At 44.2% G+C, this 24,322-nt stretch overlaps 1 long non-coding RNA gene across 2 annotated transcripts in view; it reads right to left on the reverse strand.

The window, feature by feature from the left end:
* The window catches only part of LOC124031641, a 31,518-nt gene extending 13,207 nt beyond the window's left edge, over positions 1-18,311 (reverse strand). Inside the window, exons 1-4 of one of the 2 annotated variants that reach the window (XR_006838148.1) lie at positions 18,125-18,311; positions 16,897-17,081; positions 13,187-13,305; positions 6,483-6,605 (exon numbers count right to left, since the gene is read on the reverse strand). This is a non-coding gene — a long non-coding RNA (uncharacterized LOC124031641). Of the gene's footprint in view, positions 1-6,482; positions 6,606-13,186; positions 13,327-16,896; positions 17,082-18,124 lie in introns of both variants that reach the window. The other variant, XR_006838149.1, reaches the window with a different exon arrangement.
* Positions 18,312-24,322: the final 6,011 nt, after the last annotated feature.

Raw genomic sequence — 24,322 nt, forward strand, 5'->3', positions numbered from 1 at the left:
ATAGTTGTTTTCGTTACCAATAATAACTTGAAATGTGTACGTTTCTATCAAAGTAAGTGCCTTATTGCGTTATAATAGTTTCTGCATGTCGTGTTATGTCGTTTCTACTGTAGCAAAATGTTTTTGTGTACATTCCTTATAACCGTGGACACGCGAGGTGACGTTATTAATTTCATAACCTTTATGGTGTTATTCTCAATGCTTAGGTAGCTAGCTACATTCTATTAGCTCTGGAAAACAAATGCTAATTGCGTGAGAGAAGTAATTAGCATGTGTTGTATTTTGAAGCTACCCTGGCCTTATGACTCCCAAGTGGCGCAGCTGTCGAAGGCACAGCGTCTCAGTGCTAGAGGCGTCAAGACAGACACCCATGTTCAAAACCAGACTATGTTTCTATCAAAGTCAGTGCCTCACTAAGTTATAATAGTTCATGTTTGTCGTGTTCCACTGTAGCTCACTGTGTGTATGGAGCATAATATATTAGTATATATTCCTTATAACCTCAGACAGGCGAGGTAACGTTACTCATTTCATAACCTTTATGGTGTTGTATTCAATCGTGCTTATGTTGCTCGCTACATTCTATTAGCTCTGTAAACAATGCTAATTGCGTCAGAGACGTATTGGCTTGTTGTATTTTGAAGCTACCCTGGAAAAATCAAAATAATATCTTCTTATACCACTTGGTTGTTTTCTGAGTGCATTCCACAAAGCTGTTTATCATGTCAGCCTTATCCACTGCCCCGATTTTGAGGTTATAGTCAAGCACGCATTCTGGTTTGATTTTTCTCTCTCCCGTCAGGTGGTCCACCTTCCCTGTGTCCAACATGGTTGCTATACGGACAGTGGAAAGGACACAGATGTCTTGTTTGTCATGCCACTTTACTGCCAGCCGTTGGCATTTCTTATTTTGTATGCCAGGTCATTTAGGATGGCAGTAGCATTGTTGATGAAATGCAGCCATCGCAGCAGGAACTAGGAAGAAGTCTTGGGAAAATAGGGTGTCAAAGAAGGGAGTCGCAAACATAGGACCTGCGCTCCAGTATTCTCTTAGGGAGTTCTTCTTTACCATGAGAATGACTGTCACCAGGAAGGTATACATTTCTCTAATCGTGGTTGTCCTCCCCACTCCTGGCTGCTCTCTCTTCCCCTGTAGCTCCAAGGCATAGCGATTGGTCTCTGCTATGTCTCCCAACAGCTCCTCTGTCCGAAACAACTTAAAGCACTCTACCTCAGATGGAAATGGCAAGGGGTGTTGCACTCCAGACTGGGCCTCATCAAAGAAAACAGCAGGGCCAGGAGGGGTGAAATGGCTGGCAGCCTTCGAGCTACCACAGAACTTCTGTACTTCATCCACTGTCGGTCTGCCTCCATCACCACCAGCATCTTTAAAGGGAACTGGGACTTTGTCAGTGGACAAGGGGTCCTCAGATTCAGGGTTCTCCATTGTTGGGGGGAAGCTCCTCACTGTCACTGTCAGAATCTGATTCTGGACTTTCAGACTCATTGTCAGAATTTTTTTAAATCTCCAGAAGTTGTCTCCTTTTGAAAGACATTGTTAATGCTACAGCTTAGCTCACTAGGTACATACATAAACAACAACACTGAATGGCTGAGAGTGGGAGTAAGAGGTTACGCGATTGACTGCCTGCATGCGCCATTTGTATCAATAAATCACTATCAGATAATGTTTTGTGTGGTAATTATTGATATATTTACTGTTTTATTAACATGTTTTTCAATTACCGGTGATAAATCATGCATTCCGATTCTTGCATAGATTGTAATTTGCACATTGTGTGTAAAATACTTTTTTGAAGGTTGTACTGATTATGATGAGCTAAGCTAAGTCCAGCTATGAGTGGAGCCATGTTTGTTGACATACAATGCATTCTGGGTTTTGGATGTTATAGAAAGACGTTATAACAAAATGAGGTAAGGGTTCACTCATTTTTTGAGAACTTCAGGAAGTGAATGGTGGGATGTGAACGAAGGTAGACGACACACTCCTTCAACATGCATACTATAAACAGACCAAACTCATCTTGTCTTCTATTATCTTTGGTTTCTGTGAGGAAATGTGTGCACGCTGAAACTAATCATCGTTGGATTATTTTAGATTTCTAGAAAGTGTTTTACTCCATTATTTAGATCAATGGTGAGCTCACCCGTGATGTTATTAATTATACTTAGTAATTGCTATTAGCTAATTCATATTGTAGTTTATGTCAGCCGAGAGTTAGAAAATATGACCACTTGTGTTGCGTCAATCTTTCCTCAGTTAGCGCTCTGACAACTGTAGCCTACATTTTTCAGATTTGGATGATTGTGTTATGCTATAAATACTTCTGTGAATATCTGAACATTGCATCCCAAAATAAACTGCTCACATTCTGGACATAACTTTGTAAGGACTATGTTTGTGTAAATAGTTTGTCCAGCTCAAATGCTGATTGTTGCGTCATTCAAAACTGTCCGTTCTAAATAAGCGTTCTAATCACACGTGTGTGATTTTATGCTTCAGGGACCACTGTAGAACGAAAACACCCGTGTGATGGTATGCGTGAAAGGGTTAAATTCTCTGACAATAACTCGGGTGGACATTCCCGCAGTCAGGATGCCAATTGCAGGCTAACTCAAAACGTGAGACATCTGTGACATTGTGTTGTGTGACAAAACTGCACATTTTAGACTGGCCTTTTATTGTCCCCAGCACAAGGTGTACTTGTGTAATGATCATTCTGTTTATTCAACTTCTTGATATGCCACACCTGTCAGGTGGATGGATTATCTTGGCAATGAGAGAAATGCTCACAAACATGGATGTAAACAAATTTGTGCACAACATTTGTAGCTCAGTTGGTAGAGCATGGCGCTTGTAACGCCAGGGTAGTGGGTTCGATCCCCGGGACCACCCATATACGTAGAATGTATGCACACATGACTAAGTCGCTTTGGATAAAAGCGTCTGCTAAATGGCATATATTATTATTATATATTAGAAATAAGCATTTTGTGCATATGGAACATTTCTGGGATATTTTATTTCACCTCATGAATGTTAACAACACTTTACATGTTGCATTTAAATTTTTGTTCAGTATATGTTTTCCCCTTTCTCTAATGACCATTATTTAATTATTTAGTGTTATTCTTGCCAATGTCCAGTCTCTCGACAACAAGGTTGATGAAATCCGAGCAAGGGTGGCATTCCAGAGGGACATCAGAGACTGCAACGTTCTCTGCTTTACGGAGACATGGCTTACTGGGAAAACGCTATCCAGGGCGGTACAGCCAACGGGTTCTCCACGCATCGCGCCGACAGAAACAAACATCTATCTGGTAAGAAGAGTGGAGGGGGCGTATGCCTCATGACTAACGGGACATGGTGTGATGAAGGAAACATACAGGAACTCAAATCCTTCTGTTCACCTGATTTAGAATTCCTCACAATCAAATGTAGACCGCATTATCTTCCAAGAGAATTCTCTTCGATTATAATCACAGCCGTATATATCCCCCCCCAAGCAGACACATCGATGGCTCTGAACGAACTTTATTTAACTCTTTGCAAACTGGAAAACATTTATCCGGAGGCTGCATTTATTGTAGCTGGGGATTTTAACAAAGCCAATCTGAAAACAAGACTCCCTAAATTTTATCAGCATATCGATTGCGCAACCAGGGGTGGTAAAACCTTGGATCATTGTTACTCTAACTTCCGCGACGCATATAAGGCCCTGCCCCGCCCCCTTTCGGAAAAGCTGACCACGACTCCATTTTGCTGATCCCTGCCTACAGACAGAAATTAAAACAAGAGGCTCCCACGCTGAGGTCTGTCCAACGCTGGTCAGACCAAGCTGACTCTACACTCCAAGACTGCTTCCATCACGTGGACTGGGACATGTTTCGTATTGCGTCAGATGGGAATATTGACGAATACGCTGATTCGGTGTGCGAGTTCATTAGAACGTGCGTCGAAGATGTCGTTCCCATAGCAACGATAAAAACATTCCCTAACCAGAAACCGTGGATTGATGGCAGCATTCGCGTGAAACTGAAAGCGCGAACCACTGCTTTTAATCAGGGCAAGGTGTCTGGCAACATGACTGAATACAAACAGTGCAGCTATTCCCTCCGTAAGGCTATCAAACAAGCTAAGCGTCAGTACAGAGACAAAGTGGAATCTCAATTCAATGGCTCAGACACAAGAGGCATGTGGCAGGGTCTACAGTCAATCACGGACTACAAGATGAAATCCAGCCCAGTCACGGACCAGGATGTCTTGCTCCCAGGCAGACTAAATAACTTTTTTGCCCGCTTTGAGGACAATACAGTGCCACTGACACGGCCTGCAACGGAAACATGCAGTCTCTCCTTCACTGCAGTCGAGGTGAGTAAGACATTTAAACGTGTTAACCCTCGCAAGGCTGCAGGCCCAGACGGCATCCCCAGCCGCGCCCTCCGAGCATGCGCAGACTAGCTGGCCGGTGTGTTTACGGACATATTCAATCAATCCCTATACCAGTCTGCTGTTCCCACATGCTTCAAGAGGGCCACCATTGTTCCTGTTCCCAAGAAAGCTAAGGTAACTGAGCTAAACGACTACCGCCCCGTAGCACTCACTTCCGTCATCATGAAGTGCTTTGAGAGACTAGTCAAGGACCATATCACCTCCACCCTACCTGACACCCTAGACCCACTCCAATTTGCTTACCGCCCAAATAGGTCCACAGACGATGCAATCTCAACCACACTGCACACTGCCCTAACCCACCTGGACAAGAGGAATACCTATGTGAGAATGCTGTTCATCGACTACAGCTCGGCATTCAACACCATAGTACCCTCCAAGCTCGTCATCAAGCTCGAGACCCTGGGTCTCGACCCCGCCCTGTGCAACTGGGTACTGGACTTCCTGACGGGCCGCCCCAGGTGGTGAGGGTAGGCAACAACATCTCCTCCCCGCTGATCCTCAACACGGGGGCCCCACAAGGGTGCGTTCTGAGCCCTCTCCTGTACTCCCTGTTCACCCACGACTGCGTGGCCACGCACGCCTCCAACTCAATCATCAAGTTTGCGGACGACACAACAGTGGTAGGCTTGATTACCAACAACGACGAGACGGCCTACAGGGAGGAGGTGAGGGCCCTTGGAGTGTGGTGTCAGGAAAATAACCTCACACTCAACGTCAACAAAACTAAGGAGATGATTGTGGACTTCAGGAAACAGCAGAGGGAACACCCCCCCTATCCACATCGATGGAACAGTAGTGGAGAGGGTAGCTAGTTTTAAGTTCCTCGGCATACACATCACAGACAAACTGAATTGGTCCACTCACACTGACAGCGTCGTGAAGAAGGCGCAGCAGCGCCTATTCAACCTCAGGAGGCTGAAGAAATTCGGCTTGTCACCAAAAGCACTCACAAACTTCTACAGATGCACAATCGAGAGCATCCTGGCGGGCTGTATCACCGCCTGGTACGGCAACTGCTCCGCCCTCAACCGTAAGGCTCTCCAGAGGGTAGTGAGGACTGCACAACGCATCACCGGGGGCAAACTACCTGCCCTCCAGGACACCTACACCACCCGTTGTTACAGGAAGGCCATAGAGATCATCAAGGACATCAACCACCCGAACCACTGCCTGTTCACCCCGCTATCATCCAGAAGGCGAGGTCAGTACAGGTGCATCAAAGCTGGGACCGAGAGACTGAAAAACAGCTTCTATCTCAAGGCCATCAGACTGTTAAATAGCCACCACTAACATTGAGTGGCTGCTGCCAACACACTGTCATTGACACTGACCCAACTCCAGCCATTTTAATAATGGGAATTGATGGGAAATGATGTAAATATATCACTAGCCACTTTAAACAATGCTACCTTATATAATGTTACTTACCCTACATTATTCATCTCATATGCATATGTATATACTGTACTCTACAACATCGACTGCATCCTTATGTAACACATGTATCACTAGCCACTTTAACTATGCCACTTTGTTTACTTTGTCTACACACTCATCTCATATGTATATACTGTACTCGATACCATCTACTGTATGCTGCTCTGTACCATCACTCATTCATATATCCTTATGTACATGTTCCTTATCCCCTTACACTGTGTATAAGACAGTAGTTTTGGAATTGTTAGTTAGATTACTTGTTGGTTATTACTGCATTGTCGGAACTAGAAGCACAAGCATTTCGCTACACTCGCATTAACATCTGCTAACCATGTGTAGGTGACAAATAAAATTTGATTTGATTTGATTTGTTGGTCATCTCACTTTGCTTTAGCATCCGTGGCCTTGTCATTCATGCTATAATATCTTATCTGAATCTGAAAGAGAGAGAGAGAAAGAGAAGACCAAGAAAGAAACAGACAGAGAGATGAGAGATATAGAAGACTGACAGAGAAGACAGAAAGCACGAGAGAGACAGAGAGGTAGTAAAATAAATTGTCTGTACCTTCATAAAGCGAGCATAGTCAATGACATATGCATAGGCGCTGGTACCTGAAATGATCACCTTGGGTCGGAAGAGACGGGCAGTCACTTCCAGCTGGTTGTAGCCAGTGAGTCATATGGCAGGCTGGTGAGAGGGAGGAAAGGAGAGAGGGCAAGAGAGATGGAAGGCAAGTGTGAGAGATGGAGGGAGAAAGGGATGAACAAGTACACAAACACCTGTTAGAGACTGAAGCTTTACAGCTAAATGAGGGAGTGAGAAACCTATGCATACAGGCAGAATGCACTGAAAAGGTATACGTTTCTCCATATCGGTCGCATACAATTGTCATCAACCCCAAAGCTTTGCGCCCACAGCTTCTCTTGAGGATAGGGGGCAGAATTTTTACTTTTGGATAAATAGCGTGCCCAATTTCAACTTCCTGCTACTCATGCCAAGAATATAAGATATACATACCATTCATAGATTTGGATAGAAAACACTGAAGTTTCAAAAATGTTCGAATCATGTATAACAGAACTTATGTAGCAGGCAAAACCCCGAGAACTAACTGCTCAGATTTTGTTTTTCGTTCTCTGTTGACAACTTTGTCTGCCATTGGATATTTAATAGCAATCCATGTTCAGTTCCTACCGCTTCCACACGATGTCGCCAGTCTTTGGAATATGGTTGAAGTTATTCCTTTGTTTATTGAGGAAGTAGGCCAACTCGGAACTGGGGACACATTTGTGAGTTGCGCAAGACGTGAACAGCAGTGCTGCTTTGGTTTCGGTCCTGTATGGAATACAGATTGCCCCTTCTACAATTTGATCGATTATTAACGTTTAAAAATACCTAACATTTTATTACAAAAGTAGTTTGAAATATTTTGCCAAAGTTTATAGGCAACTTTTGAAATATTTTGTAGTGACGTTGTATTTTGGTAAGCTGTTTTTTTCTGGATCAAACGCGCTTTATAAATTGACATTTTCGATATATTTGGACGGAATTAATGTAACGGCGTTCTTCGTTTGTTGAAAGAGAGTCGGACCGAAATGCAGCGTGGTGGTTACTCATGTCTTTAATGAAACAATCGCGATACATGAAATAACTTATACAAATACAAAACAACAAATGGAACGTGAAACCTAATTACACCCTATCTGGTGAACACTACACAGAGACAGGAACAATCACCCACGAAATACACAGTGAAACCCAGGCTACCTAAATACGGTTCCCAATCAGAGACAACGAGAATCACCTGACTCGGATTGAGAACCGCCTCAGGCAGCCAACCTATGCTTACACCCCTACTCAGCCGCAATCCCAATGCCTACAAAACCCCAATACGAAACACAACATATTAAACCCATGTCACACCCTGGCCTGACCAAATAATTCACAAAAACACAAAATACTAAGACCAAGGCGTGACAATTAATCGAACAAAAGAACCAATTGTGATGTTTATGGAACATATTGGAGTGCCAACAAAAGAAGCTCGTCAAAGGTAATGCATATTTTATATTTTATTTCAGCGTTTTGTGTAGCGCCTGCTACGCTAGCTCTTTTGTTTACTACTGGTGCAGATGGGTGCATGCTATCAGATAATAGTTTCTAATGCTTTCGCCGAAAAGCATTTTTAAAATCTGACATTTTGGCTGGATTCACAACGAGTGTAGCTTTAATTGAGTATCTTACATGCGTGATTTAATGAAAGTTTGAATTTTATAGCATTTTATTTGAATCTGGTGCTCTGCATTTCCTCTGGCAATTGGCAAGTTGAGACGCTATCGTCTCCCTATCCTCAAGAGGTTATTAAGGACAGGGAAACCTGCTTTATTCAGACAGAGGAAAAATCTCCCATCTCTAGATCCCTCCTCACTCCATCAAGGTGGTCTCACACACACCGCCCCTCACTACATCAAGGTAAAGATCATTTTGAGGATGGAGGACAGAGAGAATAGGACAAAGTGGTGTGAGTGAGAGAGTAGGATAGAGTGGTCCCCGCCGGCCGGCATGTTGATTTCCTATTATCTCTCCTACAGTGGGGGCCTGCCCATTCATCCATCACACAGACACACGCAGAGGAGAGGAGACACACACACCATTGATCACATCCCCATCACAACACACACAGATAGGCACACACACACCCAAACTTTGCAAACACACACACACACACGCACACACACCAAAGCCTTGATCAGCACAACACACTACATTGATCACCTGCAGAGATTCCCCTAAGATTTTTTTCAGCAGAGATGGCAAAGGTAACACCACTGCACTTAGGGAGATGAGGAACAAGCAGTGGCTGTGGGTCTCATTCGCGCCCCTGCTCGCTCTGTTTGCTACAACAGACAAACAGAAAACACAGGTATAAGTACCCAGGGGATAATGGGGAAGGTGGGCGACACCTGGAGGAGGGTTGAGACAAGCACAAGGACAGGTGAAACAAGATCAGGGCGTGACACAGGGACTTGGTGAGAGAGATCGAGAAAGTGAGATCGAGAAAGCTCCCGCTCAGCCCAGTCAAAACTGTTCGCTGCGCTGGCCCCCCCAATGGTGGAACAAACTCCCTCACGACGCCAGGACAGCGGAGTCAATCACCACCTTCCGGAGACACCTGAAACCCCACCTCTTTAAGGAATACCTAGGATAGGATAAGTAATCCCTCTCACCCCCCCCCCCCTTTAAGATTTAGATGCACTATTGTAAAGTGACTGTTCCACTGGATGTCATAAGGTGAATGCACCAATTTGTAAGTCGCTCTGGATAAGAGCGTCTGCTAAATGACTTAAATGTAAATGTAAATGTAAGATAGAAATGGAGACAGAGATATAGTATGAGATAATGTAGCAACAGTCATCAAAATTGTTAAAAGCTTGAAAATATCATTCTGGTAAATGCAATAGTTGGATACAAATACTCCAAACATTTGGGAAAAAATGTATCCATCATATATTGACTAAATTATAACTAGAGATGCACGATATATCGGTGAAGGTATCAGAATCGGTCGATATTAGCTAAAAATGCCAACATCGGGCCAATGTCTAGTTTAACGCCGATGTGCAAAACCGATGTCAAAGCTGACGTGCATACCTATTTAACGTAGGTACATGATGTAATGTCGCCACGTAAAATGTTGCGCTACACGTGCAACACAGCATTCCTAACCTAGCCCACAATGTCTGCTGTGTGGATCGAGCAGTTAACAAGTCGAACTGACATTTCAACGGCATTTGAGAACATGTTTGATACTTGGAAACATGAACACACTAGCTAGCTCCATTCGAACAACTGACTCGAGAAATAAGCTCATCAACTGCGCCTGCAGCGACCTGATACCCTCTGTCATGGCATTGAAATGCCTGCTCAACAAAACTGCCGACACAGGCTGTGAACAAGCGATTCGGTGGCATTCTCTCTTTACTGTCACCACCATGCTCGATGCTATGTACAAGGACTGCTACTTCGATGCACTCAAGAAACAGGGTTTATGTGAAATGTTACATACATAGCACTTAGGAAGAGAGGCCACAGACAGACAGAGCTGAAACTTCACTGCTTGACATGTATGATGAAATCCTGGTAGAGAATGACACGATTGAACAAATGAACAATGAAACAGCACAGCAAGTAGGTGAAAGTAATAGGTTTTGATTTTGTTTTACTGGTAATGGGGACACATGTAAATGACAACAAAATAACTTTTTGGTCAGTGTGGTGTGTATGTGTGTGTAACCTTTATTTAACTAGTCAAGTCAGTTAAGAACAAATTATTATTTACAATGACGGCCTACACCGACCAATCCCAGACAACACTGGGCCAATTGTGTGCCGCCCTATGGGACTCCCAATCATGGCCAGATGTGATACAGCATGGAATCGAACCAGGGACTATAGTGACGCCTCTTGCACTGAGATGCAGTACCTTAGGCTGCTGCGTCCATGTGTGTGTGTTAACTATTTAACGATTTAACTGTACTAGAATGGCCGCTGAAATGTTAAATATCGGTATAGTTTTTTTGGCAAGCAAAATATTGGATATCGGTATCGGACAAAATTGTCATATCGGTGCATCACTAATTATAACATATACAACGTTGGCATGGACAAATGATTAATGGAGTTCAGGCAATTTGGTGGGAATTTAGGTAATCAATTTATTGTAAAATGTCACCATTTTTATTATGCACTCATTTACAGTACCAGTCATTTGAACACACCTACTCATTCCAGGGTTTTTCTTTATTTTTACATTGTGTACATAATAGTAAAGATATCAAAACTAGGAAATAACACATTTGGAATAGTGTAGTAACAAACAAAGGGTGGTGGTATACAGAAGATAGGCCTATTTGGTAAAATACAGAGTCTATATTATGGCAAGAACATCTCAAATAAGCAAAGAGAAACGACAAGCCATCATTACTTTAAGACATGAAGGTTAGTCAATCCGGAAAATTTAAAGAATTTTCAAGTTTCTTCAAGTGCAGTCACAAAACCCATCAAGTGCAATGATGAAACTGGCTCTCATGAGGACCGCCACAGGAAAGGAACACCCAGAGTTACCTCTGCTGTAGAGTTAACTGCACCTCAGATTGCGGCCCAAATAATTACTTTACATTGTTCAAGTGACAGACACATCTCAACATCAACTGGAGACTGCGTGAATCAGGCCTTCGTGGTCGAATTGTTGTAAAGAAACCACTACTAAAGGACACCAATAATAAGAAGAGCCTTGCTTGGGCCAAGCAATGTAGATTAGACCGGTGGAATTCTGTCCTGTGCGTCCAAATGTGATGCGTCCAAATGTGCAATTCTTTGGTTACAACTGCCGTGTCTTTGTGAGATGCAGAATAGGTGAGCGGATGATCTTTGCATGTGTGGTTCCCACCGTGAAGCATGGAGGAGGAGGTGTGAAAGTGTGAGGGTGCTTCACTGGTGACTTAATCAGCATGGCTACCACAGCATTCTGCAGCGATACGCCATCCCATCTGGTTTGTGTTTTGTGGGACTATCATTTGTTTTTCAACAGGACAATGACCCAACACACCTACAGTAAAGTGTAAGGGCTATTTGACCAAGAAGGAGAGTGATGGAGTGTTGCATCAGATGGTCTGGCCTCCACAATCAACGATCTCAACCAAATTTAGATAGTTTGGGATAAGTTGGACCACAGAGTGAAAGAAAAGCAGCCAACAAGTGCTCAGCATATGTGGGAAATCCTTCAAGACTGATGGAAAAGCATTCCAGGTGAAGCTGGTTTGGAGAATGCCAAGAGTATGCAAAGCTGTTATCAAGGCAAAGGGTTGGTACTTTGAAGAATCAAAAGTATGCCTTGCAAAAATCACTGGTTGGAGTCTTATATCTCCCTCACTAACTTTAAGCATCAGCTGTTTTTTAAATGTTTGCAAATGTATTAAAATACAAAACTGAAATATCACATTTACGTTATTATTCAGTATTTTGTTGAAGCACCTTGGGTATGACGCTACAAGCTTGGCACACCTGTATTTGGGGATTTTCTCCAATTCTTCTCTGCAGATCCTCTCAAACGCTGTCAGGTGGGATGGGGAGTGTCGCTGCACAGCTATTTTCAGGTCTCTCCAGAGATGCTTGATCGGGTTCAAGTCAGGGCTCTGGCTAGGCCACAAAGACACTCAGAGACTTGTCCGAAGCCGCTCCTGCATTGTCTTGGCTGTGTGCTTAGGGTCATTGTCTTGTTGGAAGGTGAACTTTCTCCCGTCTGAGGTCCTGAGTGCTCTGGAGCAGGTTTTCATCAATGATCTCTTTGTACTTTGCTCCATTCATCTTTCCCCTCGATCCTGACTAGTCTCCCAGTCCCTGCCGATGAAAAACATTCCCACAGATGGATGCTGCCACCACCATACTTTACAGTAGGGATGGTGCCAGATTTCCACCAGATGTGACGCTTAGCATTCAGGCCAAAGAGTTCAATCTTGGTTTTGTCAGAGAAGAGAATCTTGTTTCTCATGTTCTGAGAGTCCTTTAGGTGCCTTTTTGGCAAACTCCAAGCGAGCTGTCATGTGCCTTTTACTGAGGAGTGGCTTCCGTCTGGCCACTCTACCATAAAGGCCTGTTTGGTGGAGTGCTGCAGAGATAGATGGTTGTCTTTCTGGAAGTTTCTCCCATTTCAACCAAACTCTGGAGCTCTGTCAGAGACCATCAGGTTCTTGGTCACCAAGGCCCTTCTCCCCCGATTGCTCACTTTGGACGGTCGGCCAGCTGTAGGGAGAGACTCGGTGGTTCCAAACTTCTTTAATTTAAGAAAGATGAAGGCCACTGTGTTCTTGGGGACCTTCAATGCTACAGAAATGTTTTTGTACCCTTCCCAAGATCTGTGCCTTGACACAATCCTGTCTCGGAGCTCTGTGGTCAATTAATTCGACCTCATGGCTTGGTTTTTGCTCTGACATGTTCATGGGAATTGGGTGAAAAGGTGTGTAGTAGGTGTGTGTGTTTGGGTGTGCGTGTGTAGGAGGTGGGAGAGGACCAGAGGACAGAGTATATTCTGTCCATCTGTTAGTCATTCAACCTGACAATTCCAGTAATTTCATTTCATTACGTAGTAAATGCAGTGGACCGTCTGGGGACTGAAATAATGGAGAGGGAGAAACATAATTCCTGCCAAAAATGTGAAAAACACAAATAATTAACAACAAAAAAACTGCTTTACACCACTGATCTGTTACCTCAACTAGTGCCTAGTCCTGCAGTATCCGCAGTCTTGCCTCCTGCCTGGGTACCCCTCTGAGAACTTGTTGTTGATGCAGGATCCCTGGACCTCGAGAGCAGCCAGTCTGCAGAAGTTCTGTAGGGAGGAGAGAAAAACCTGAAGAAACATGTACGTTGGGATCAGATCAATGCAGGAGACAGAAGGACAAGACCTTGTTAAATTCAAAACTGCTAAGTGATTAGCAGAAATCTCCCCTGGAGCCCGTAGCAATCATTACACTATCGAACCCAGTCTTCATACACTTATCTACAACAACAACAAAAGGAAAAGGGCGAAAAAGCACAACCACTTCTATAAGCGGTGGCAATGTTTCTCATCCTATTCAACTGGCTCGGTTGCCCCCCGCCTAAGAGAGCTTGGGTTCCATTGACAGTTTTGGTGGTAGAGGGCCTGGATAATACTTTGTTCGCCTTTGGGCCGCGCATGGAAAATAAAGTAGGGGGAAGACTAAGCGGTGGTAATGCACCGTGTAACGTTTAATCAGAATTCTGAACACCCTCACAGTTTTTTGCCAGTGGTGCTAGTGGGGAATCCTAGGCCTGCTATAACCACCATAACTACAGTGTCAGTTCCCACCCATGGAGAGCGAGGGGACTGTAAGCACTATTCACAGTGTCATGGAGGTGACAGGGGACAGACAGGCACCTCAGTGTGGCATTCTGACACTCCCAGCCCAGATTATCACAGCGCCTGTCGGGTGTCAGGCCACGCTCTGCCACACACACACTCGCTGATACACACACGTCTGGCACAGGGGCCTCCCTATAGGGTTGTATGCTAATGCCTCTCAGACCTCCACTAGAGAAGGATATGAGCGATAACATAAAGGCTCAGGTAATAGCTTAGACGCACACACACACAGATTTCTGCTGTGTGCGTGTGCGTGTGCCATGCTGAGAAACATCCCCATTCCTCACATTAGACTTGGAAATGCAATCGCTGCCTGCGTGTTGTCCTTTTAAAACAAGCAAGGCAAGCGGAGTAGCAGCAAGCTGAGCTAGTGGCACCTCAACCAGGACGCCTTGGCTGTAGCCAGCCTGCCGAGAGGAGGCGAGGGTGTGTGTGTTTCAGAGGAGAGAAAGAGGGCGGTATGAAGATATCAGCTTTATCTCAGACTAAAGTGGGCCAGTTTTGTGTTGAGAGGAAGCTGATATACTCCACTAAGCAGGACTTGCAGGGCTGGAAGGAAGGAAGGAGGGAGGAATTGAGGGAGGAGGAGAGAGGATGAGGAACTTCACAGGATATAAAGGACCCGTGTGTTACGAATTTCCCTGCCGAGGGCGCTGTAGGACTATTTACCAGCGTGTGTTTGTTTATGTCTGGCTGGCGCCGCGTAGTTTACCTCTCCCCCTCACTTGAGAGATATCGATCCCCTCCAGCTTGTTGCTTCAGCCAATCGGACTCTCCCCATGCATCCACACACTGTTCATGCACTGGTCATGCATGCTCGCTAGCACTGCACTGGCCGGACAGATCCATGGCAAGGCTATAAATACAGCCAGGGCCTGGACGGTGATAATCCAGTCTCAGAACGTGGGTGGACTTATGTGCATGTTGTTACTGTTGTTTAGCTTGGCTATACTGTACCTCTGTCATAATTATTTAGCAATTACTATGTTAAGTATGTATGCCATCTCATTGGCTTGTAGCTCTGCTTTAGGTTATTTACTGTCATGTAAATAGTCCTTTCTTGCACTGCTGTCATTTATTACTATCAGCAACCATTGCTAACATTACCACTGTGTAATACATGCTTATTACCTTAGAAACAGTCCTTACCTGTTGGGCTATTGCTGTTCTGTTCCATTTCTATCCACTGTTGTGTTCTATTTGATATGCGTACATTCATCCTGCTCTATTCATCACACTCTAACATCAAGGCGGTGGCCCGTTCCTGTAGGTTCATGCTCTACAACATCCGCAGAGTACGACCCTGCCTCACACAGGAAGCGGCGCAGGTCCTAATCCAGGCACTTGTCATCTCCCGTCTGGATTACTGCAACTCGCTGTTGGCTGGGCTCCCTGCCTGTGCCATTAAACCCCTACAACTCATCCAGAACGCCGCAGCCCGTCTAGTGTTCAACCTTCCCAAGTTCTCTCACGTCACCCCGCTCCTCCGCTCTCTCCACTGGCTTCCAGTAGAAGCTCGCATCCGCTACAAGACCATGGTGCTTGCCTACGGAGCTGTGAGGGGAACGGCACCTCAGTACCTCCAGGCTCTGATCAGGCCCTACACCCAAATAAGGGCACTGCGTTCATCCACCTCTGGCCTGCTCGCCTCCCTACCACTGAGGAAGTACAGTTCCCGCTCAGCTCAGTCAAAACTGTTCGCTGCTCTGGCTCCCCAATGGTGGAACAAACTCCCTCACGACGCCAGGACAGCGGAGTCAATCACCACCTTCCGGAGACACCTGAAACCCCACCTCTTTAAGGAATACCTAGGATAGGATAAAGTAATCCTTCTCACCCCCTCCCCCCTTAAAATATTTAGATGCACTATTGTAAAGTGGTTGTTCCACTGGATGTCATAAGGTGAATGCACCAATTTGTAAGTCGCTCTGGATAAGAGCGTCTGCTAAATGACTTAAATGTAAATGTGTGTATTCCTTTCATTTCAGTATTACAGATCCATACCCATGTACATCTCTTGCTCTCTCTGTGTGTGTGTGTGTGTTTGAATGAAGTTTCCTGTGTGTATTAACTCTTGCGCTCCCTTATTACCCTCTAACCGGGGGCGGTGTCAGTGGGTCACAGACCAGCAAACACAGAGTTGGGTCACGTCCTTTCATCATGTGTCTTTGTTTGAATAGTAAAAAAAATATCCTGGTTCCTTCAAATGTTTATGGAATGGAAACAAAAAAATGCACTGATTTATCTAATGATGTGTACAGTGTTTCCCCCAATTTTTTCATTTTTGGCTAAGGCAATGGAAGGGAGGGGGGATGGGGTTGGGTGCCTGGCTTAAATCGTCCAGAAATTGGAGGCAGAGAAATGTGCTGTTATTCAGGTAATTTCCTGCAATTCTATTAATTTTTACATGGAGCTAAGAGAATTTTGCAGTGTGCAAGCTAATTTCTTACAATTCCAAGCATTTTGCCATGGCTAATTCTGTGTTCTTCTGCTCAAACATTATAACAAAACCAATGGGGACCCCAAACGGGGAAATTGGGCATGTACCCTGCGTGCTCCGTTAAGGTAGCCATGCCAAAAACAGCGAATAAACTAGTGACCCAAGCAGTGACGGAGTTCTTCTAAAAGAGCCCATATCATTGAAACCAACCTTAGTCACTGTGTTGCTTTAGGGAAGGTTTTCGAGACTAGCGTTTAGACAGGCAGCCCAGTTCTGATATCTGAGAAAGATCTGATGTAACAAGGTCAGATGTGATTTTGTCAAAAAAACAATTAGTGGAAAAAAGATCAGAATTGGGCTGCCTGTGTGAACGTCTGTTAATGATCAGGATCTGGGGTCATATGTAGGCTATCAAGTGTATCTTTGTCCATGTAATTGTATTCATTGTGATCTAAAAGGCTAAACTGATCCTAAATCAGCACTCCTACACTGAGACTTTTGGTACATACAGCCACTGATTGAAAGTGAATGGGATTAGGCCTAAGTGTGTCTTGTAATTACTAAACTGACAGTGCCAGCCTGACAGCTCAGTTTACCTCTGAAGCGGTGAGATGCACTGTCTGTCCTCTTTCCGCAGCAGGCCCCACATCTCAGGGTCCTCCTGGGCCAGACTGTCCTGCCCTGTCCATGGGCCTTGTGTTCCGTATTACTGGTAGCGGCATGCTGATCCCTCCTTGCCCCCACGCTGCAGAGAGCCACCGGGGCACGGTTGGCACAGCAGCTGGAAGAGGGGAGAGAGAGGACACAGGGACAGAGAGAGGTTATTCATGGGTCCATAATACAAAGACAACTAGGTCGTGTTCACTTGGTGCCTTGGGATCAAAACGTTTGGAAACGGAGGATGTATTGGCATGCAGGATTAGCAATTGCCCAGCAGCACATAGCTCTTCCACAAATCTCAATAAAATGAAGACAACAGTGGTAGCATGGCATGTTGTTATGTACATTCATATGATTACTAAAGCTATCATAAAACCCAACAGGATTATGAATAGTTGTTAGCGTTGTAAAATTTAAGTGAATTCCAGAAATTCTGGTTTGGAGGTTCAAGTTACAGGAATTATTCAAACCTAGTTGGCGTAGTTGGCAGTGCTTGCACATCACCAGCTCTTGGCTGTAAATGGATGTGTTGGAGATACATAAGAAGCTAGAAGTGTGCCAGAGACTGTGACTACATAATCAAATTGGCTTCTTGGGAACTTACTTGTGTCTTGTGAAAAAGAGACACATGGAGTGTGTTCTCACTATCATTTAAACAATTAATACATTTGAAACCATGTTCAAACTTCAAACGCATGAAGTATAAAAATAGAATCTTATGTCTCCCTCTCATGCAGTCCAATATGTAATGAAAAACAGTCAGCTGGGTGTTTGTCAGATATCAATAATCAGCGTGGTTTTTCAATTATGTCTATCAGCAGTACTGAGAGGAGGGCACTAGCTGGCTCCTTGACTGCCCAATGTACCAGACCCAGTATAGCACATATTCAGCACTTCCTCTTATCTAATCTCAGCTAGCTCAGTATGCCTAGCGGCTCCATACTATGTTCCATACTGCTGCTGCTCACTACTGGATATTGTGGGTGCAGTGCATAGAGTCCACACAGTTTAAGATTCCCTCTTTCACACATTTAACATAGGCCTATTCCTATTAGATCCCTTGGGAATGATGTCTTCTGACCTCAATGGAACTTTCCTGGTTATATTAAAAGTTCGATCCTGTTCTGGGCCCGGTTTTGCGATAGCGATGGAATTTATACTTACAAGTGTTTTATCGATGAATCTTTCCTACAATGGCCAAAGATGTAACATGTGTTTCCTAAAACACCACGCAGAGACAATGTTTACATAAGTGCGTCGTTGAGGCATGAGTTGATACTGATAGGATCGAAAAGGCAGCACTGCTCAAGGAGTAGCTTCATCCATTAAAATCTTCATTAACATTAGAACAGATCAGCTCCTAGAAAGATATTGGTCGCGTTCCCCTGCTCAAACATTGCATGCATCAACCAATGGTTACATGCCACGTCATCAACTGTGTCATCGACTGACAGATTTCTTTAACATATGTGGTTAGCTGACACGTAAAATACCTAACAAGTCGTAAGTTTTGGCAGGCGTCAGTAAGCAACGCCTAGGCAGAGAAACGAGCCCATTATCACCTATGGCTGCAAATATTGAGTATGTTTACATGCACACTAATAATTCAATATTAAACTGATTACGGCAGTAGGCCACGTCTGGAAATACTCATGTAAACACCTTACTCTGCTCATTGTAATCAGCGTAAGGTCAAAATCAAAATAAGCATACACCGATTAAAACACCTGGTTTTCTGAGGAATCTTTCGAATTAATAAGGACACGTAAAAAGTTGAATCAGTGTTCCAGCGGTGTGTATTTGTTCTGCGCATGTGCCAGCACCAGTAGCGCAAGGCTCCCTCTTACATGCGAGTGAAGGGAGTTTAAAAAACTGGAAGTTTTAAAAATATTTGTAAGATGCTAAAACTTCATGTCTGAACTCAAAAATAACATGGTCACTGTGGTAGACTGGGGCGAATCCCACTGCTGACAACATGTGAGAGAGCTGGTCTACTCTAACACTTAAAATGGCATAAAAGGTCAAATGCAGCCGTTTTATCTCAATTTTAAATCATTTCTGGGTGACAATTAAGTACCTTACTGTGATTGTTTTCAATTAAAATGGTCCAAAATAAGCAGAAATCACTTCTTAGTAGTGATGTTACGTTTGATAACGGAGCCCAGAAACCATGCATTGAAATCACTAAGCAGTGCACTTCGAAGGAGTGTGCCGATGCTTGTATTCACTTTGTCAGAAGCACGTCATCAATGACGTCCGAACATTGTGTCGTTGAACAACAACCTAAATAATGTAATGAACCTATTTGACACAATTGGATGCAAAACCTCTGATTCAGGAAGCTTCATTTACCCAGCACTACTTCTTAGCAAAGGCCAATTTCTCAAGCAAGAATTTTGCTAGGACTGTCTGGGAGAGGTCTGAGTAAGGAGGAGAAAACTGAAAACTAGCTGGCATAGTGGTTTGGAACTCTTTTATATTGATTTATTAACTAATTTAGGTCAAAACTCCATCCCACAAAACAGGCTGAAATTTCAGGTGGTTTCTTTCAAACAGCTCTTACACTAAAAGGGCAATATCAACATTTTCCAGTATTATTCCAACCTCATTGTGGAAATACAGTATATATAATACACAGGAAAATGACTGACTGCACAGGGCCTTTAAAAACAGTAATTAATGACAAAAAACCATTGGCACTAAAAAACATCACCTTGCTTGAAGAACCTCCAATTTTGCTAAAATCAGGTGCACCTGTGTCAGTTTACCCAATGAAATGAAACAACCAATCAGAACACAGAAACGATTGACAAGACATTTTGGGTGTGTGCTATTGCCAATCAGCTCAGGCTATGGAATATCCTGCTGTTGGAAATGAAATAACCAAACATTACTTGCTTCCACAGTTAAATAAGTTACGTTAAAATTTGTCTTTAGTCCAAGTGAAGGTCTCTCCTTTACACTTTCCCTTCACCCTCCTGTATACTCAGTCTCTCCCTACACAGCTAATTAGGGGGATAGTATTCACATACTGTACATGTAAGGGGGGTGGAAGATGTTTGTTGTGTGCTTTAAGATTTCCCAGTCTTGTATAGTCAGACGATGTTGTCTTAACACAGAGTAGACCGAGCTATGGCCTCAGTTTGTGTACCTACAAAAGTGCTGAGTTGTTACAATCTTTGCAGAGGAGGGTGCAAACTAAATAAATAGCTCATCACCATTTTTTAAATAGCAGGACTAGCCTAATAATTAGGGATGTAACGTTTCACCGATAAGCATCTGTCCCCAGTTCAAATGTTTAAGGCTGAATACCAAATCGCACCCTTCTTGTCGCCCATCCACTTCCGCGTTCACGTGCACCTCTACGATTTGCACAAATTCCCCAAAGCTGAGGGAGTAAAAATGATAGAGTGTAGGGGCTAATTAGCCCCTCCGGTAAATACTTCGACTGAGCCTGCAACACTGCTGGCTTCATAGCAGAGTGGAATCTGGCAAGGCACCACGTTCTTGGAGTTTGCTCAATTTCACACAAAAGAATGGAGAGGCATGCCTAATTATATGACACGTGCATTTGTTTGTCTGATGTTGTAAAAGATGTTTAACTGTTTAACCAATGTTTATATTTTGTAAAACAAATGTCATAAATTGCCTCATTCAAGTCACAAGTGTGTCGCGAAGATGACGGGTTTATTGATCCTCTCCCCCACTCTCTGGAAGTCACCCTCGGGGTTTCGTCCGCAACACGTGACACCAGAGGGCCCTCCAAGCGAGTTAGTAGGGGCGAGGCGGTGGTTTGGGATTCACGGTAAGAAACGAGTGCGTCGGCTGTCAGAAAATCGATTCAAACATTACGAATCATCGGTGCACTACATTTTTGGGCTGATATTACTTTCTACCTATGGCGTCCTTTTCTGTCTCACATTTCGAAGTCGCAGGGGGGCATGTCGAGAACGGCGCGGGTGGAAAGAATTGAAAGTTCAGATAAAACATTGAGGGAGCAGAGGATGTTGAGGAGCTGAAAGAGAGTTAAGAGCTCATACAAAAATGCCAGAAAGTGGGATTGAGCGCAATAAATTAAGTGTTGAGCACTGCTCACGGTATACTATTTAAGGAACATATCACCTCCACCTTACCTGACATTCTTTTGATAGAATGCCTCCGGAGGAGGAGATGGCTTCTGTTTTACGAGCTCCTAACCAATTGTGTGCTATTGTGTGTTTTTTACATTATTTTGTGCAGAATGTTTCTGCCACCGTCTCTTGAGACCGAAAAGGTGATTCTGGATATCAGAACAGCCATTACTCACCTCATACTGGACAAAGATTTTTCTTTAACAGGTCGGACGCAAATGATTTACTTCAGACGCAGGACATGGCCCAAATCCCCAACATTCGCAGGAAGAAGAGACGAAGATATAGGGGATGTAGGTCGGGGTGCCTTATATGGATCCGACAGCAAGTGGGTAATCTGCCTCTTCCATCTGTCCTATTAGCCAACGTGAAATCATTGGATTTTTAAACTGGATGAGCTCCGATAAAGACTATCCTAACAACGGGACATTAAAAACTGTAATATCTTATGTTTCACTGAAGTCGTGGCTGAACAACAACATGGGTAACATACAGCTGGCTGGGTTTTCCGTGCATCGGCAAGCTACAACAGCTCCCTCCGGTAGGCAAGTAGTGGCAGTCTATCTATTTGTCAATAACAGCTGGTGCACGAAATCTAATATTAAGGAAGCCTCTGGGTTTTGCTTGCCTGAGGTAAAATATCTTATAAGCTGTAGACCACCCTATTTACCAAGAGAGTTTTCCATCTATATTTTTCATAGCTGTCTATTTACCACCACAAACCAAAGCTGGAACAAAGACAGCACTCAACAAGCTACTGTGTATATAAGGCCATAAGCAAACAAGGAAATGCTCCCCCAGAGGAGCACAACTTCTAGTAGTCGGGGACTTCAATGCAGGGAAACTTAATTCTGTTTCAACTCATTTCTACCAGCATGTTACATGTACAACCAGAGGAGTCAAAAAACCTCTCTCTTCCTTGTCCTCCATTTGGAAAATCTGACCATAACTCTATCCTCCTGATTCCTGCTTACAAGCAAAAACTAAAGCAGGGAGTACAAGTGAGTCCCTCAATATGGAAGTGGTCAGATGAAACAGATGCTAAGCTACAGGAGTGTTTTAATGGCACAAACTGGACTATGTTCCGGGATTCTTCCGATGGCATTGAGGAAAACACCACATCAGTCACTGGCTTCATCAATAAGTGCATCGATGACATCATCCCCACATTGACCGTATGTACATACCCCAACCAGAAGCCATGGATTACAGGCAACATCCGCACTGAGCTAAAGAGTAGAGCTGCCGCTTCAAAGAGCGGGACTAAACCGGACGCTAATAAAAAAAATCCTGTTATGCCCTCTGATGAACCGTCAAACAGGCAAAGCATCAATACAGGACTAAGATCGAATCATACTACACCAGCTCCGACACTCGTCGGATGTGGCAGGGCTTGCAAACCATTACAGACTACAAAGGAAAGCACAGCCGAGAGCTGCCCAGTGACACGAGCCTACCAGACGGGCTAAATTACTTCTATGTTCGCATCGAGGCAAATAATATTGAAACATGCATGAGAGCACCAGCTTTTCTGGACGAATGTTTGATCACGCTCTCCGTAACCGATATGAGTAAGACCTTTAAACAGGTCAACATTCTGCAGGGCGTGACCAACTGGAAAGTGTCTTCACCAACATTTTCAACCTGTCCCTAACCGAGTCTGTAATACCAACATGTTTCAAGCAGACCACCATAGTCCCTGTGCCGAAGAACACCAAGGTAACCTGCCTAAATGACTACCGACCCTTAGCACTCACATCTGTAGCCATGAAGTGCTTTGAAAGGCTGATCATGGCTCACATCCACACCATCATCCCAGAAACCCTAGACCCACTCCAATTTGCATACCGCCCCAACAGATCCACAGATGACGCAATCTCCATTGCACTCCACTGCCCTTTCCCACCTGCACAAAAGGAACACCTGCATGAGAATGCTATTCATTGACTACAGCTCAGTGTAAAACACCATAGTGCCCTCAAAGCTCATCACTAAGCTAAGGACCCTGGGAGTAAACACCTCCCTCTGCAACTGTATCCTGGACTTCCTGACGGGCTGCCCCCAGGTGGTAAGGGTAGGTAACAACACATCTGCCACACTGATCCTCAACACGGGGGCCCCTCAGGGTGCGTGTTCAGTCCCCTCCTGTACTCCATATTCACCCATGACTGCACGGCCAAGCGTGACTCCAACACCATCATTAAGTTTGCCCACAACGCAACCGTGGTAGGCTTGATGACCAACAATGATGAGGCAGCCTATATGGAGGAGGTCAAGAGACCTGGCAGTGTGGAACCAAGAGAACAACCTTGTCCTCAACATGATCAAGACAAAGGAGATGATCGTGAACTACAGGAAATTGACGTCCGAGCACACCTCCATTCTCATCTATGGGTCTGTAATGGAGCAGGTTGAGAGCTTCAAGTACCTTGGTGTCGATATCCCCAACAAACTATCATGGTCTGAACACACCAAGACAGTCATGAAGAGAGCACGACAACTCTTATTCACAAAATATTTGGCATTGGTCCTTAGATTCTCAAAAAGTTATAGAGCTGCACTATCGAGAGCATGCTGACCAGTTGCATCAAATCAAATAATATTTGTCACATACCCATGGTTAGCAGATGTTTATGTGAGTGTAGTGAAATGCTTGTGCTTCTAGTTCTGACAATGCAGTAATAACCAACGAGTAATCTAACCTAACAATTTCACAACAACTACCTTACACACAAGTGTAAAGGAATGAAGAATATGTACATAAAAATATATGAATAAGTGATGGTACAGAACGGCATAGGCAAGATGCAGTAGATGGTATTTGAGTGCTTGGTGGAGAGCTGCAGAGATTGTTTTCCTTCTGGAAGGTAATCCCATCTCCACCAAGGAACTCTCGAGCTCTGTCAGAGTGACCATCAGGTTCTTGGTCACCTCCCTGATCAAGGCCCTTCTCCCCTGATTGCTCAGTTTTTCTGGGCTGACAGCTCTAGGAAGGGTCTTGGAGGTTCCAAAAGTTTTCCATTTAAGAAGGTTGGAGGCCACTGTTTCTTGGGGACCTTCTATGCTGCAGACAATTTTTGGTACCCTTCCCCAGATCTGTGCCTCGACACAATCCTGTCTCTGAGTTTTACAGACAATTCCTTCGACTTCTTGGCTTGGCTTTTGCTCTAATATGCATTGGCAACTGTGTCACCTTATATAGACAGGTGTGTGCCTTTCCAAATTATGTCCA

The sequence above is a fragment of the Oncorhynchus gorbuscha genome, linkage group LG03 (genome assembly GCF_021184085.1).
Source record: "Oncorhynchus gorbuscha isolate QuinsamMale2020 ecotype Even-year linkage group LG03, OgorEven_v1.0, whole genome shotgun sequence".
NCBI lineage: Eukaryota > Metazoa > Chordata > Actinopteri > Salmoniformes > Salmonidae > Oncorhynchus > Oncorhynchus gorbuscha.